Below are 18,054 nucleotides of genomic sequence, written 5' to 3'. Positions count from 1 at the left end.
ACCTCGCTGTGTATGTAACGTGTTGTCCAGAGGGAAAGGAGAATAATTTAGTAAAAAAGGAAGCTTTATCCTTATGCTACACTTTTGTTTATTCATTTCTTTCCTTTTGCATGAAGTTAGGATACTTTTATACTTTTTAACCTTTGACCTGCTATTCTAGTAACATGGTATGGTGCTCATTCTATGATCTGTCACATAAACAAATACGTAAACACTCACAGTATTCAGCATAAGCTGGTTGCTGACTAACTATTATGAAATCACTCCACTTACCATTTTCAAAATGTGGTTTTTCTTTTTTCTTAAACGTTTTTTAACCCATTTCAGATCTGAAATTTCAGATCTGAGAAACAGCTAGGTTTTTGTGTCTATCACTGGCTTTTGTCCAAATGTCATGTGAAGAATTTATTAATATTACTATAATACTTCAGAGGACTGTGGAATGTACATTCTAGGCAGATTTTTTAAGCTCTGTAGGGGGAAAGGGAAGGGAGAGATGATGGTGTGATGGAATTCTAGTCTCTGCAGGAGGGAGGAAGGGAATTTTCTTCATACCACTCCTTCATGCTGAGTCTTTCCACCCCAGGGCCAATGGCATCCTAGCAAAATATTAAATTGTTGCTTCCTATGGGTTGTTCACACCTTTCCAGTGACTCAGAAGGAATTCAATAAGAATTTTCAAACTGTACTGGTGATTAAAAAAATAATAAAAAATCATATATTTCATAAATGTACTTCTTGGGCAAGTCACTCTTATTCTGGTAGAATAATAAATATTTTACACTTCATTGTTAACACTTCCAAAAAACATACACATCATTTCTGTTTTTGTTAGAAATATTTTGGAGTGTTAGTTATCATCCTCAGTAGATGTGATAAAATTTCATGTAGTATTTAAAGTTCTTAAGTAATGGGAAACCTGACATGACCAGCTGATCAATGACATTGGAAGAAAGCAGTCTCTAAGTTTGTAGTGTGAATTTATTCCAACATTTATATATTTAAGAAGATTTTGTCTGTAACTTAATGACCAAACTCTTTGCCTAGTTTATTCTTTCTGATCAATTTCCTGCATTTGTTAGTTTTCCTCCCCTTTTTTGAGTAAATCTCACTCTTCCTTTGGCTTGTGTCACACTTGTCTCTCTAGTGCTAGTTATTTCTCTATTGTTTCTTGACTTGAAGTCCTTTTCTACTTACTCTGTTCTAATTGGCTGGGCAGGGAATTGAACAATAACTTTCTCCAAATTCCCTTACCAGCTGATTTCCTATTAGGTTCTGCTAGTAGTGGGCACTAGAGAGGGATTTAAAGATAAGAGGATAGAGAAGACTTCCTGCTTGCACAGTTCCTAGCAACACTGTTCTAGCAACAGTAGATGGTTGGCTCTTGCCTACAGTTTCTTTTGCCACCTCCAGCATTAGCCTCTGTGGGGACCCAAATGTGGTTCCTTCAAGGATGGAGTAGGATATGCCATTGTGTTTGCTCACACATTTTGGAACGCACTCCGGAGCATCTGCCTAGCTCTGTCCTCTCCACAGATGTCTTGGCACCTGCTAAAATAGCTTCCTCTTTTCTTCCTTCCACATAGGTCTTATAATTCTTGCTCCTGCAAGTTACATTATATAATTAATATGATGTCAAATTTCATGATTAAACTTGACCCATCAGATAAATGTCAGATTTTACAATATGTAGAGATCTTGAGTTCTTCAAAGGACAAAGGCCTGCAGAAAATAGTATATGTTGATATATTATAAAAATAATATTAACAACACTTTCACAAATGGCTTTCTGTAATCTAATCTTCAGCAGTGTACAGACAAGAGGAAAGATTAGTTACATTATGGAAAGTTTCCAAAGAACAGAAAAGAAGCCTTGAGCTCTACAGATTAGGAAGGAATCTGGAAACAGCATCTCAGTATTTTGCTTCTAGAGAGGTATATAATTATATAATTTTAGTATAATTCACACAAACTGCTTGTGGACAGCTAGTTATGAGTAGAGGTAGTAATTCCCATGGATGGCAATTCTATAATTCCTATAGCATATAATTTCACAATGGATATTTGATGATTCTGTTATGGCTAACAACTAGATAATGAAGTTATTAATTTATTCAAACATATATCTGATAATGAGATAATGAGCCCAATGACAGCAAGTTCTTCAATAATCAAATGAACAATAAGAACAAAAACAACGACAAAACAACCATCTTTTCCTTTCTCCTTATTTGATCTCTCATGGATAAAGAGAGTAAATGATAATTTTTACATTAAAATCCTTCATATATTTGATTGCAACCAAAACTCTCCTTTTCACAGGATGAGCAGATTTCCTGTTTGCCCAATATAGTCCTAGTGTGGGTCTGCTGTCTTGGTAAAATCTCTAATAGCCACCCCTCTTCTGCCCTTGAAAAATTTCCCATATTTAAAAATCTAGAAATTACATGGCCAACCTGTCAATATTTTTCCAATTCAGGCCAATAGTCTAATATCTAAACACATATTTTAGACCGTATGTTTTTGTTTTTCTCTAAATCATCTCTAGTGACAATGAAGAAGTTTATAATTTTTAATTCGTAATAGTATGGAGTCTTTACAGAGATAAAAGTACCTGCTTTTAAAGAAGATAGCATCAAATCCAATATTGAAATCCATAATTAAGGAGAAATTGCAGGACTGATGTGTTCCTCACAATGACAGTGCTTGGAGTGACAGAGAAAATGTGTCTCTGAAAAGCTCATGATATGCAAATGAATGCCGAGAAATCAAATACCACCTATGTCAATTCCCACCTGATTTTGGATGGAAATACAATCTTTCTTTGCTTCCTGCCCCACACTGTCATGTTGTGATTAGCCATGCACTGTTTAAACAGCTGCAGAGTTTTACCTTAGGGGTGACTAAATTGCTCTGGTGAGGTTGATCCCTGTATGGAGCTAAAACTGAGAGGGAACTTGATCATTTACAGAATGAATTAGGAACTGGGGCTAAGTTATGATGTCTGTTTGAGGAAAAAGAGTCAAGAAAGTCTACACAATGTGAAGTCTTAGTATCAGTTTTCTTCTGAAAACTTAATGTCAGACTTTCTCTTTTCATGACAAACTAAGAATGAAAACCAGCGTAGACACAAAAGTACAAGCAGTAAATTTCCAAAAAGAATAAAAATAAAGTAAAACATGGACATGAGCACCAATACTCACATGTGAGTCCCTGATGCAAAGATATGGGAGGATCCCATTCACCTATTTTCATGTTCTGCAGCTGTCCATTCTCATTTTCTAGCCCTGCGTCTATTGCTATGTGTTGTCACTAACATTCAGCAGACTTGCCAATGTGTAGATGTTGCTCCTCACAGTCGCATGTTCCCCTAGTCCAGTGGCTCTTAAACTTTACCATGCAACTGCACAACCGGGAGGGCTGTTAAAACACTAATTTCAAGGTCTCACTCCAAGAATTATTGTTAGATCTGGGATAGAGCCTGGGATTTGTGTTGTAATGTTCCCAGGTAACATTGATGATGCTAGTCTGAAAGATCACACTTTGCAAATCAATGTTCTAGCAATTCAGTGACATCCTGAACGGCACGGGCAAAAGTAAATTATTCAGAGGGAACAGGGAAATAAAAACGCATTGTTTGAGAAGCCTTAGGAAAGAGAAGCACTGGCTACCTTCATTAGACCCATAAAAGGCTCATCGCCGCCTTTCCCTCCACGATCCCCTCCACCAGAATGCCTTATTCTTCTGAATTTAATGTTTTGAGCTCACTGAATTTGAGTTTATTGATCCACTATTTGAGGATATTAAGTAAAGAAAACATTGTAACAATTGGATCTTAAATATTGGTGCTATAAGTTTGTGAATAAAGTATACCTGAAATCAGCTTTTGCAGGAGATGGAATGGAAAATGGTTATCTAGTTTTGGTTTCTTCCAGAATACTGCATTAACAAATCGTGCACAGGCACAATGCACGCTCTTTAGTTGGCACACAGTTCAATGGTTTTACTTCTGTGCATGTGTGAAAGTACTCTTTTCATTCCTGTCCTGTCTGCAGATTCTGCTCTTTAGTGTACATGTTTTTTCCACTTATTGCACCCCACTATATATTTCTCTTCTTTTTGTCAGAATGTCCTTTGATCTTATTGTATATTAACCTTGATATTCCTTACTTCTAAGTTCACTATTTACTACTTCTTTTTTATTTAGCATTAGTGCTTGGTGACAGTTTTCACTTTTTCCTTGCCCTCCAAATATACATTTTTTAGAATCTATGCACTATTGTGAGATACCTAGTTTTACTTTTCATTTCTTTACCTTCTTTTTCTTCTTCTGTTTATTTTTTTCCTTTGGGGATTGAACCCAGGGCCTATACCTCTTGACCCTGCCCCTACCCTCTTTTCTTTCTCTTTACCTGTGGTCCATCTTGCTCAACAAACTTTGAGAGGTATCTTTCAATGGTATATACAAAAATCCAGAGATAAATATGTAAAATTAAAAGTCAAGGCCATGAAAACTATGTAAGAGAAAAACAAATTTAGGGAAAATGTAGAAGAAAGAAATGCATACTATGAAGAGAAGACTTAAATAGTTACCTGGTTTTAATTAATAACTTTAACTCCAAGCTTCTTGGAAGTTGAAGCAAAAGAAGTTGTGATCAGTTTACAAGAATCAAGTTCTTATTGAGAAGACACCCTGATTATATGTAAGGTCGAGCACAAAGGCCTTTGTGTTGAATGACTACTTTGTTTAGAGGGCTCCAGATGACATTTTAATGGCATTATTAAGTAACTACAGTAGTCCATTTTAGGAAACTTTTAAGTCCTTCTTAGGACATCCATTAATATAATAATATAATAATAAATGCACTGATAGAACATCTGGTTTTAAGACACTAACTTTCTTGGTGAATCTGCCAAGATGAATTAGTTACAAATGTACATTTAAGTAACCAAATAAATTAATCACCTTGTTACATGGCACTGATATAATCAATCACATTTTAAAAGAAAAGCAACTCAAGTAATAATTTTGGTTTTAAAGTAAATGATTTAAAGAAATTCTTTCTGATATTAGTTAGAAAGTAGAGGTCATTTCCCATTGAGAGTCCTGATAGTTTGTTACATAGAGTCTTGCTATAAACATATGGAAGGAAATTCTGTTCTCAATATTGGACATATTTATGCTAATCAAACAGATCAGTGAAATATATAAAATGAAAGAGAATAAGAATGCAGAAAGTGTTATCTGATTAGTTAGGAGTGCATTTTTCCCAACACTTTCTCTGAGTAAAGCTCTGTCTCTCCAGCAGATCATATAGACCACCAATGCCAATCCCAGGACATCAGCGAGTCAAGACTGACGATAGGTTTTGGACTGAAAGTCAACAGATGTATGGTGTTCTGGACTTACTAAGTCACATATGGGGTTAGGCAAGAATAAGATTCAGCCAAGTTTATAATTATTGGTCTTTAGTAAAGTGATTTTTCCTTAATTTTTTATTTCTAATATATACATTTGTGAAAGAGAAAGCAGGCATGGAGTTTGAGGCACTGGATATTATACTGATGGATATTATAACGATAGGTCACTTTGGAAATACTATTCTTTTGCTGCAGATCTATTTTCTTCTTAATTTTTCTAGTCTAAGAAAACTATTGTTCTGTTAATGAAACAAAGATTTCTTGGTTGTAAAGGAGTTAAAGAGTTCTGAGTGACTGTGCCTAAGAAGTAGAATGCTTCTTCTATTTTTCATTCCACTGTAGTCACTTAATAATAACCAAATGTCACTAAAACTTGAAATATATGTAAATTGCTGCAAAATACTTTTTCATGATGGGAGATCAATTTTAGCACATTTTAACGATGTGACACAAGAAAAGCCATGAAAATAACAGTGATCAACAGTGCTAGAAGTAAACTTATTTTCAAAATAAGGATGAAGATATAAGAGCTGAGGAATAATTTGTGTTACTAATTAGAAAAGTTACAGAAGACATAGATGACATGTTCTTTGACTCTAAATGTGTCCTCTTGCATTCCTTATATACATTTTATACACACTGCTACTTTAGTATAATAATTCATATGAAACGCTTTTTCTTTAAAGCAGTTTTAAGTGTCCCCTTTTCTCGTGAGATAGCTAGAATTGTTGATTTATCTTAAGGATGAGCAATGTGTACTTAGAACAAGCTTTTTTTCTGGCTGTTTAAATCTGTCTCAGATAAGCCCGAAGATGTATGTGCAACTCTGAAAGAAAAGCAACAACAAATATCTTACATCAGTGTTTTTCCCCAAACTAAAGTCAATATATTGAATAAATAAGTAAATAAGTAAGTAAATAAATAAGCAAATAAATAAAACAAATAAGGCAAGCAAATAAATGACACAGTCTATCTTTCAGTGTTTATAAGAAATAGAATGGGCTGTCTGAGTTTTGGAGATGTATTTCTACCCTTTGGTAGAAATAGTGCAATCCTCTCTGATTGAATGTCTAAAATTTTTCTGTCTGGCCATGAAGATTCATTTAGAAATTCATAACTGTCCAACTTACAGCTATGGGCCTTAGAAATAACTTTGTGTTTCAGATAAATTGTGTGCAGAAGTTTGATACTACTTACCTCCCTACATTCATCAGCAAGAGGCACACATAGAAGCCACAGCTTCTATGCTGGGAACCATGTGTCAGCATTATTTGGAATTAAGACTCTTAATATAAGTGTGAAAGTTGGGTAAACATTTTATTTGGTTCAAACAGATAATTGATTTAGAAAGAATGATTGTGAACTTTAGAAGAATATTTCATATTATTTTACCAGGCAATATGGAATAATTATAATAACAAGCGTCTCTATTTAAATCAGGTTTCAACATAACTATCAAATAAAGAATTGCATATGTTGATATATGTTTATTTCCCTTCATCTTTTGTTTATAAGCAGAGCCCAGTTGAGATCTTCATGTTCTGTGAATGCTCTGCCTTCTTATATAGAAACATTATACATCCTTTGGATTCCTAAAATCTTAATTTGAAAATATAGTGTTTTGGACTGAGAATTGAGCTCAGTGGTAGAGCTCTTGTCTGTCACGTGTGAGGCCCTGGGCTCAATCCCCAGCACTGTGTACACACACACACACACACACACACACACGCACACAAATATATATATTTATATACATATACAATAGGTTTTATAAGCATCTCTGTCTAATATCTTTCAACAAATGATCATTGAGTTCCTTTAATGATCCAGGTAATATTCTCAGTGTCTCAGTGTAAAAGTTATATACATCAATAAACCTTGGTCCCAGATATCTAGCAAAAAAGATAAAAAGAGAGAAAAACCCAAAATGCATAAAACTAATTATACTGCTGTAAGTACTCTATTGAGGACATGAATATATTAGAAAAGAAGGACAGAGGAAGAAATGATTCATTTTCTTAGCTAGAATACCCAGGAATTAATTCTAAATGGGTAAAATGTCTAAGTTTCATTTTATGAATTGTAATTTTTTGCCAGAAGAAGTATAAAGCCTTAGTGGTAGTGAAAATGAGAAAAGTTATAAAAAATTTGAAAACAATCACCTTTTGAAAACAATATTAATGTGATGGATAGAAATTAGGGGATATGGCAGGGAAAATATTTGTTGAAGGAATGAATAAATGAATGAGGAGTGGCACAAATTGAGGATTTTTTAGCTAATCCTCTGTAGACTATGTAGATCCACTACATATTTTCCCTAAGATGATGAAAGGACCAGACTGTGTTTTGGAGACCCTGTTAGGCAGTCTGGAGGCTGGACTGAGGAGGAATCTATCTAGGAGCTGGAAATTCAGTGGAACAATTTGTTTTTGAAAAATTATCAAAGTAACTAAGAAACTAAGTAGATTTTGCTTCAGTTAAGCACATGGTTATTGTTGGGTATATTTGCTTAGACTTATATGGTGCCTTTTTACTGAAGGGAAGCCTGGGTTAGGGCACTTCTCTTTTCATCTTTTCAGATTTTATGCCCATGCAGTAAGAAGAATGGTATTTTCCCCTTATCTGTCTACTGTCTACAGAATGGATCATGACATTATTTATCAGAGGCTTTGAAGTCTTTGAAGGGGAATGCCCATAAAGTTCATAGAGTGTTATTGTCCCTTTTGATCACAGGCTTGTCATATTTGCCTTATTTATTCTACTTTTGAATGTGGACCTACACAAGATACCAGCTGTTGACTTATATAGAAGTTTTTCTTACTGAATGAATCAGATGGACATTTCCCAGGACCCAGTCTAGCAGAAAATGTTGGCTATTGACAAAATTTCTTGGATGTCAGTAAGAACCTCAATTCCTGTAAGGCAAATCTACTGGAAAATTCCTGAGTCTTGGTTTTACCATGAATATTTAAATTTTTCTGCTAAATTGGAAAAGGTCATCTTTCTGGACAAAGTATTTGGCTTTAGCAAGTATTTCTATTCCCTTCCAGAATGCTTGTTAACTACACTTTCTTTAACATCTCTACTGTTCATAGCTTTCCACTTACATGTTGTCTTGGTCATCTTATTTTCTAAAGCTGCCCTAATGAAGATGTGTTTTCAGGCCCATCTCAAATGTTCTGGCTTTTAAATGCAGCAGATCACAGGCAGTTTAGCCTCTTAAAGTAAAGGAGGTATCTTTGATTTGCTTGAAGGAAAAATGAGAAAATCAAGAAGGCTTGGTTCTGTCTTTAATGTGACAAAACTTTGGCTAGGGTTTCTTTCTTTCTATTTTCTGACTCTAATAAAAATATCTTTCCCTTCAATACCCAAAGCCTGAAGAAGCTGCAACAATGAATTGTTTTAGCTAGTCACTTCTTTGCAGCAGCCCCCAAACTGCTTGCTATTTCTATTCTGTTGCAAGTCACTTAAAAACTCTAGAAATGAGCTATAAATTTCTGTTTATTGTTTAGGTATGTGTCATTCAGAAGTGCTGTATTTCCTTAAACATTACAAGGTAAGTGCCATGAGTAGTGCGTGCTGTTTTAGGTTGAGATTTTGAGCTTTGAACAATTTGATTTTACATTGCAACTAAATATATCTCCTTTAAGATTAAGAAGTAATCTTTAGGACTGGGAATGTAGCTTAGTGGCCAACTTCATGCCTAACAGGTCAGAGGCTTCCAGTTTGAGCCTCAGCCCTGAAAAAGAAAAAGAAAATCTCTTTATATATCTGTTCACATGTCTCTATTTACATATGTCTAACTACATGTACAGTACTTGTGGTAGCTTTCAAAGTATGTTAACGACCTGGAGACACACTTTCTCACTGTAAACTTGAATTAACTCGGAGAACAGAGTCACTGTATAGCATTAGCATCCTGCTTCAGCTACTGTATATTCACTTCTTTATGAATTTGATAAATACTTTTAGCCTTCACTTCCTGCTACACACTATTGTGTATTTAATCAAGGATAAGTTAGGTAGACAGTAGGCAAAACTCTTAAAAATTTCATGAAAGCATTCTTTTTAAATTTCATTTTCTAATTGATGAAAATTACATATAATTATTATATATAACAGGATATATTGAGAAGTATATACATCATGGAATGGTTACATTAAGCTAGTCAATATATATATTGCCTCACATCCTCATTAACCAATTCTTGACTCAATATAGTTAATAGTACACTAAAAATACATCAAAACTCAAGTTACTCTGAGTCTATCAAATTGTATTCAATGGAAAATGGGGCGCTACATAAGCATTTGTTCTGGGTTGTTGAATATTCAATGTGATTTTCAAGGCAAGATTTTAATGGAACTTCCTCAAATTGAGGATTATTGTTAAAATTTTCCTTTTCAGATCCAGCTCCCCACGGAATATATTGTAACAGAGCTCCCTCAAAATTAGGATCATTTAAAAAAACAAGAAAATTGTCCTATTGAGCTCCAGCTTCCTATAGGGACTATCATGCTGGGAGTGAAAACGGCTGCTCCCAGAAGCCCTGGCTGTTGACCAGGAAACTGATCTTCCAGTTCCTGTTCGGGGCCCACAGCTAAATCTACATATGCATATTTCCTGTCTTTGGTTCTATTCTTTCTGTAAATTGTGACACTGCAATGGGGAAGGTGGAGACAAACTGAGAATGGATCTCTTCTCAGTTTGGGCCAAAACGGTAAATAAATCTGTTTTCCTATTTTATCTGTTTTTTAATTCATGAAGACTAAGGGTCAGATCCAGAGCCAGGCCCTTATGTCTGGGGCTTGGGCAACAAAATTTGGCAGACCATGAAGGACTGTCACCCTTTGATGGTATCAGCAACTCTTTCAGGGTTTTAACTTATGTTACACCAGCCCTGGCCCTGGGCAAAAGGGGAAAATGGAGATAGTCCTGAAACTGGGAAATTTAGTTTTATTTTGGGACTCTTCTTTCCTTTCCCTTTGAGCCAGTATCCATAGTCTTTGCTGGTGTGATAAAATGAAAAAAATGAATGTTGTGGAAATTATGGGCTCAAAGTCTGTTCCCCTGGTGACTTCCCAATTATATGCACCCCCCAGGCCTCATTCTTTTTTCCTTGTCACTTGTGGCTTTCTCATGAAACAATTTGGCACTCTTTTCAGTTATTGGGGCTTTTTTGTTTAACATAAACTAATTATATAAAGGGGTACTTTTGTGATATTTATATATATGCATGTAATATGCTTCGATCAAATTCACCCCCTCTGTCTTCCCTCTTGCTTCCCTCCACTTTTTAAAAAAATTTTTAGTTTTAGTAGGGTTTCGTCATGCTGTTTTCATAATACACACAATGTTCTTCTATCACATCCATCCCCATCACTCTCCTTTCCTCCTAACACCTCCTGCTGGTTCCTTTCTGTAAGTCCCATTTTTTACATTCCTGTATTATTATTATTATTATTATTATTATTATTGCTATTTAGGTCTAGATTCTATATATGAGAGAAAATGTTTGATATTTGTCTTTTTCACTTTGGTTTATCTCACTCAACATGATGATTTCCAGTTCTACCAATTTTCCTGCAAAGGACATAGTTTCATTCTTATTTGTGGCTGAAGAATACTCCATTGTATATAAATCATAGTTTCTTTATCTATTCATCAGTTTTTGGTACTCTAGAGGCTGATTCTATCACTTGGCTATTGTGAGTAGTGTTGTTGTAAAAAATGGGTGTGCAGGTAACTCCAGAGTACACTAACCTACACTTCTTTGTTTACATGCCCAAGAGTAATATTGCAAAATCATATGGTAGGTCTATTTTTATTTTTTTGTAGGAACTTCCATACTTGTTACAGTTTGTTTTAGACCCCAGGTCTAACTGCTGAGTTTCATAGGTTAGGTCCACCCACTCACCCAAACACACCAAATACAAAAGACAAGTAATAGTAAAGTGTCTGTTGGAAAGGTAGCATTTCAAACCATCTTCACCATCCTCCCTGAATAGACATTTGCTTTAGATTTAAGCAGGAAGACCTGGGGGGCAGGGGGAAAGTTATGCATAATTATTAAACAGTCCAGTCACAGGTGTGTTCTGGTGGCCAGAAGAGGTGGCAGGTAGTTTGGCTGCTCACTATCTGAGGATTGGTCAGGCCAGGATTTATTATAGTAAAAGTCACTGATGCCTGGCAGGTGGTTCTTCTTGGATTCCAGAAGGCTCCAAAGTGACTGCAGGAGAGGACAGCTCAGAGCAAAGGACACAGGTACAAAATGGAGGCTGGGATACCTAGTTTTTGTTTATACTATTTTCAGTTAATTCATGGTCCTGAGTATGGAGTCAGTGCTCCTCAGCAAAAGCAACATTTAAGCACTGCTACATACTAATTTCTATAGTGACTAAACTAATTTACATTCCCACCAAGAGTATATAAGAATTTCTTTTCCCCACTGGGGCCCTTCTTAAGTTCTCTGTCTGGTGAGGAAGTTTGGATTATTTTGTACTTTGGATTGTGGCTTTGGTGCCAACTTGCAGAACCATTAAAAAACATAGAGAACTAGGTATATTTGGGGTTCTCTGTTGTGGTTTGCATGGGAATAGTAAGCTGTAATTTTATTTTGGAGCTCCCTAGACAAATTTTGATTACGATTTAGAGATGATTTTCCTGTTGTTGAACAATATGGCATATGTAACTCAAATAGTTTTTCTAGAAGTAACTAACTAGAAAGTTCTTTCTTGCCCACCCTATAAATTCACTTTTTAATTCTGTGTGCTTAAATTACTAATATAGATTTATTTTTTCTTACTTTGTTTCATTTGGTTAGAATTAACTCAGACTCTTTGGAGCTAAAAGTTAAAATTTTGACTCAAGGTTTATAAGACAAATCTTAAAATTTGGTCATATCACCAGTGGCCTCAACTAGTCATAAATGTAAGTTGGATTTAACTGCTTATAAATCTAGTCAATTTATATAACCACGTTGTTTTGGCTTAAAACTAAAACTTTAACATAAGTAGATCTCTGACAAATGAGTTTATTTAAATTTATTGATAAGATAAAATAAAGGTGTCTTCAGAACTTTTCACATATGTTTTTGTCTGTGTCACTAGCCAATCAAAGTATTGTAGCTTGCCATGACTCAAGTGCAGTAATTTCAGAGTTTTGTTATTTTGGGCTCTGGTAACAAAATGAATATAATGGATAAATTTATCTATAAGTAAAAAAGACACTTATGATCAATAATCTTGTGTTCTGCTTGTGTCATAGTCATTTGTTATAATCAAGAGTCTCTTGAATTTTCAACATTTTGTTATAAAAATTGTCAAACATAAGCAAAAGTAGACTGAACAGTAAAAGGAACCCCCTGTCTCCACAACCCATTCAGTTTTGTTTTAGATATAATTTTCCTCCAAGTGTGTGAGGCAAAGGCAATAGTGGTTAGGGAAGTTCATCTGTGTTCATAATAGAATTTTCCATTTGGAGTCCTTGGGATGGCATCTAAGATTCAGCTGCTTAAGCTCTGTGGGTTCAAAGTATCTAAAAAAAGTGTTTTGAATTTGGGTTGGAAATGCAAAAGCCCAATGGGGATTAATCCCCTTGCAGATAATGACTTTCAACACTTACATCAGCACCAACACTTGGGCAGCAAGCAAAGCAGGAAGAGGAGCATGCTTAGTCCAGGATTAGTGTGATTAAAGGAAACCTGTTCTGCTTGTTTCATTCATCCAGCTGTTTGTAAACGCACAAGGGAGGTAAAAAAAAAATAGCTCCCATCCTGAACAATAAAAGCACAATTAACCCACCACCCACCCTCTTCCCTATTAGCTCTGATTGTCCTGTTTCTAGTATGTGTACGTAAAGAGAATAGCATGTTTCCACACTGAGATTTATTTTTAGGACAGAGTAGGGTTAGAGATGCTTTGCCTCCCTCCTCTCACTCAAGCTCCTTGTCAGCAAACGTACGCATGTGAGTGACAGTGACTATAGTTGAAGGCACCCTTATTATGAAAACCAATATTCACAAAGGGGTAATCATTGTTGTGAGGCTAGGCCACTAAAATTTTAAAAAAAACCATTGTAAGTCTACATTAAAAAATATGGAGACTTCACATAAAGGTGTAGGTGTTCAACTTTTCTTGAGAAAATAGAAACTCTGCTGCCACTGCCCTTACAATGGCTAAGTGATATCTACTCTTTTGGAGAATCCATTCTGTAGTACACTGCAGTCTTACCTGGTCAGTCATTCCTCCATATTCCCTGCTAAACAACTTGAGTTTGCTCACTGAGGTCTAAAACTGTTACTCACAATTGCTGTTTCCAGCCTGAAAACTGACTTAAACAAATGAGCATAGAAATATGAATATTAGAATAGAAATCTTGTTCATGACTTTATAATTGGTTGTAAAGATCTATGTTTTTGATTGTGAATAAATGAGGATTTCTCATATGTTGGAAAATGAAGAGGGAATTTAAAAATTGATGACCCAGACCCAGTTAGATAGCTATAAAACTCTTAAGGACTATAAAAAGGGATGAGGAAAGAGGACTTTTCATTTTTCCTAGAGTGCTGTTGCTGATTCTTAGATGCTATTAAGCCCAAAGAGGGGATAGTTCAAGGTGCTACATCCTTATCCTCAAGTCTACTGAAGGGGGCTTCTAGAGGATCCTCGAAAAGTGTAAAGTATGCTCCCTATGGTTAAGAAATATCATTGGATGATACCTAATTCATACCTGAATGAGAGAGAGAGAGAGAAAGATATTACATTTGGATGGTATCTATACTTCTATCAACTGTGGAACAAATTGTGTTTTCAGAAGAGGACCTGTTCTGAATCTTCTTGCAGGTGTGTGTGTGTGTGTGTGTGTGTGTGTTCATTGGGGGATTGAGATTCTTAATTGCAGGAGTGGACAGAACAATCACTTATGATGCTGGGGATTTAACTCAGCACTCTATCAATGAGCTGCCTCTCCAGCACAGGAGTAGACAATTTCATATGAGCCAAAGATGAGGTTCCAAGTGAGTATGGGTGTAGGGAAGGAAGAATCAAAGGAATGACTACACATTCCATTATGAACTCCACAGGTTCCAGCCAGCTGGGAAGGCAAAAATTATTAAATATTACACCAAGTTTAGAGATATATTACATGGGATTTGGCATTACATACCAAATGAAAGCCATGTTTGCAACTGAGGGTGGCCTTAGGACTGTTATTACCTGACTATGGTCATTAAAATGGTAATTTTTCAAATTCTCATCAGGTTGACAAGATTACTGAAACTGGAGTTTTGATCCCAAGGCCCAAACTCCTGAGATTCCATACACCAGGTCTGGTCTCTTGCCCCTAATAAGGAGGCATGGCGAAGGCAGAGAAAGAAAATTTGTTACATGGGTCAGGACAAAGCGTGGGAAGAAGCAGAGTAAGCAGAGTAAGCACTCAGCTCATCTTCAGCCATCTTCAAGGTACAGACATGAGCTACAGGTTTAACTAGACAAAAGAACAAAAGAACTGGGGGCAGGGGACAAAGGTATGTATAGTTAAACAGTACCAGTCACAGATATGTCTGGTTGACCATTATCTCAGTCTGAGGGTTCCGAGAGAAGGGTTCCAGAGAAGGTGTTATCATTGCAATCACTTCAGGGAAGCAATCTAGTTCCCATGAGATGATTGCTCCTGCTCCAGGGTGCAGCCTCATCATTATAGGTAATTGTCCTCATTTGGAGGGGTGGGCTGAACTGTAAGGCTCTGCTGATGCTTAGGTAAAGTTTCATTCCCTTGTCATAAAGATGTTATCCATCATTCCTGTCCTTCCTTGATTCCAAGGTGGTTGCAGGAGAGAATGGCTCAGAGCAAAGGTACAAGATGGAGACAGAGATGCTAAGTTTTTTCCCCCTGTGTTTAGTTAATTCGAGGGGCCCATGTAAAGAATCTGCTTTTCAGCAAAAGCAGTTTGAGCATCTCTTACATTATCACCACTGAGTGCATGTTGCTTTTATTATTTTAGTCAAAGAAAACGGTGTTCGTTCATTTATGTATTCAATATTTTCTCAGGATAATTGAGTGGTAACTGCCAAAAAATTCACATACGTTTAAGGTGCACAATGTGAAGGTTTGAAATATGAACAGATTGTGGAGTGTTACCACAATGAAACTAGCTAACACACCTATTACTTCCCATAGTTACCATACTTTTGCATGTATGGTGGGAAACTTTGAGATCTGTTCTCTTAGCAAATGTTGAGTATAAGATATATTACTACCACCATCATGTTGTGCTTTAGGTTTTCATAACTTTCATACATTTTATAAATGAAAGTTTGACCTTTTGACCAGCGTCTCCCCATCTTTCCTACCCCTTCTCTTGGCAACCACCATTCTACTCTGTGTTTCCAGAAATTTCATACTTTATTTTAATTTTCAAAAATTTCCTTAAAGACAAGGCATTATTTATTTTCTATCTTAGTTTTTCATTTTTATTATATTATTATAATATACATGGTGACATTTACAAAAGTACTTACAATATATCTTATTTAAATTCACCCCCTCCATCATTCTCCTTTATCCTCCCTCGCCCCATTCCTGGCATAGTTTCAAGGTCTCATCTTTCCATTTACATACATGACTACATAATATTTCCATCACATTCACCTCCTTCACACTTTCCTTACATCTGCCTCCTGTCCACTGGTATCAGGCCCCAGACAGGAACTGTTTTACCTTCCTGTCCTTCGATACCTCTGTGGATGCACACTTAGATTGTTTCCCATTCTTGACTGTTGTTAAAGCTGTAATTAGCATGGAAGTGAAAATGCTGCTTTGAGGTACATATTTGTTTTCCTTAGCGTTTATGCCTAGCAGTGGGATAGCTGGATCATATGCTAGTTCTAATTTGAGTTTTTGAAGAACTCCTATTTGGTTTTCCATGATGGCAAACATTCCCACTGACAGTTCATGAGGGTTCCCCTCCCTCCAAATTCTTGCTAACAATCATTACCTTTGGTCTTTTTGATAACAGCCATTCTAATAGCTATGAGGTGATATTTCTTTGTGCTTTTGATTTTTATTTCCCTAATGATTAGTGATGTTAAACGCTTTTTAATGTACCTATTGCCATTTGTATGTATCTATTGGAGAAAAATATGTCTTTGGCCTGATTTTTTAAAAATAATATTATTTGTCATTTTTTAGTTAGTTGTATGTGTTCCTTATATATTTTTGATATTAATCTCTTATCAAATACATAGTTTACAAGTATTTTCTTCCATTCTTCGGATAAAGTCCCACTTGTTTTTGCTTTTTTGCTGGTACTTTTAGTGTCATAATCAAAATTTCATTGCCAAGACCAATGCTAAGGACATTTACTTCTTTTTTCCTAAGAGTTTTACGAGTTTAGGTCCCACACTTAAATCTCCAAGACATTCTGACTTTTTTTTGTGAATTGTGTTAGCTTAGGAATTAACTTAATTCCTTTGTATATGGATATCCAGTTTTCCTAATACTGTTTAATTATCCTTTCCCCATCATATATTCTTGTAAAATGTTAGTTGTGAAGTCTTGGATGACTGTATATGCATGGGTTTATTCCTGGGCTATGTATTCTATTCTGTTGGTCTATGTGGTATTTATTTTTATGTTAGTCCATACTGTTTTAGTTACTATAGATTTGCAATATAGTTGGAAATCAGGAAGTGTGAAACCTTCAACTTTGTTCTTCTTTCTCAAGATTGCTTTGGCTATTTTTTTTCATAGTTCCATGCAAATTTCGTAGTATTGTTTCTATTTCTGTGAAAAATCCAGTGAGATTTTACTATCCTATTAACCCAATGAAAAATTTGAAGATCATTTTGTGAAGTACAGTTATTTTAACAATATTAATTCATCTGCTCCATGAGAATAGGATGTCATTCCTCTCATTTGCGCCTCCTTCACTTTCTTTCATCAATGCTTAACAGTTTTCACTATAGAGCTCTTCTACTTCTTTACATAAATTTATTTCTAAGTATTTTATTCTTTTGATGCTATTGTGGGATTCCTTTTGTCATTTCTTTTTCAGATAGATTCTCATTAGTGTATAGAAATGAAAGTGATTTTTATATGTTGATTTTGTACTCTGGAACTTTATGAGATATTTATTAGTTGTAACTGTTTCTTGCTGCTACTACTGAATACATTTGAAAAGGGATAATAGAACATAATTTTGTTTAATTCTGTCAGGAACTGGGCTTGTTAATTGTGTTACAAAAAAAAAAAATTACCTGTAGTGCAACAACATAAGCTACCAGTCTCTGTGGAGAGGTTGGCATATTGCCTCAGGGGTTGTAGACTTTCTTGGTTTCATGTAATAGATTTTCTGATAGTTTGATTATCCACTCAGAGGCCACTAACATATTACCTAACACATCTTTTTCTGTTATTTTTCCAAGGCTGTTGAAGTTAAGTTTATTTATTTTTTCAACTACATTTTATTCCTCTAATATTCTTAAAATTTAAATTCTATCAACATGATTATTTGCATCAAAATTGACTTGAGCTTTTGCATTCTTAACAACTTTCACTTGTTGCACAATGACACCTCTGAGCTGGAAATGACTTAGAACATCTTTGCATACAGACATTCGCTTATAGAAGAT

This window comes from Castor canadensis, chromosome 9 (genome assembly GCF_047511655.1).
Source record: "Castor canadensis chromosome 9, mCasCan1.hap1v2, whole genome shotgun sequence".
Classification (NCBI taxonomy): Eukaryota; Metazoa; Chordata; class Mammalia; order Rodentia; family Castoridae; genus Castor; species Castor canadensis.
This window is presented reverse-complemented; position numbering follows the sequence as displayed.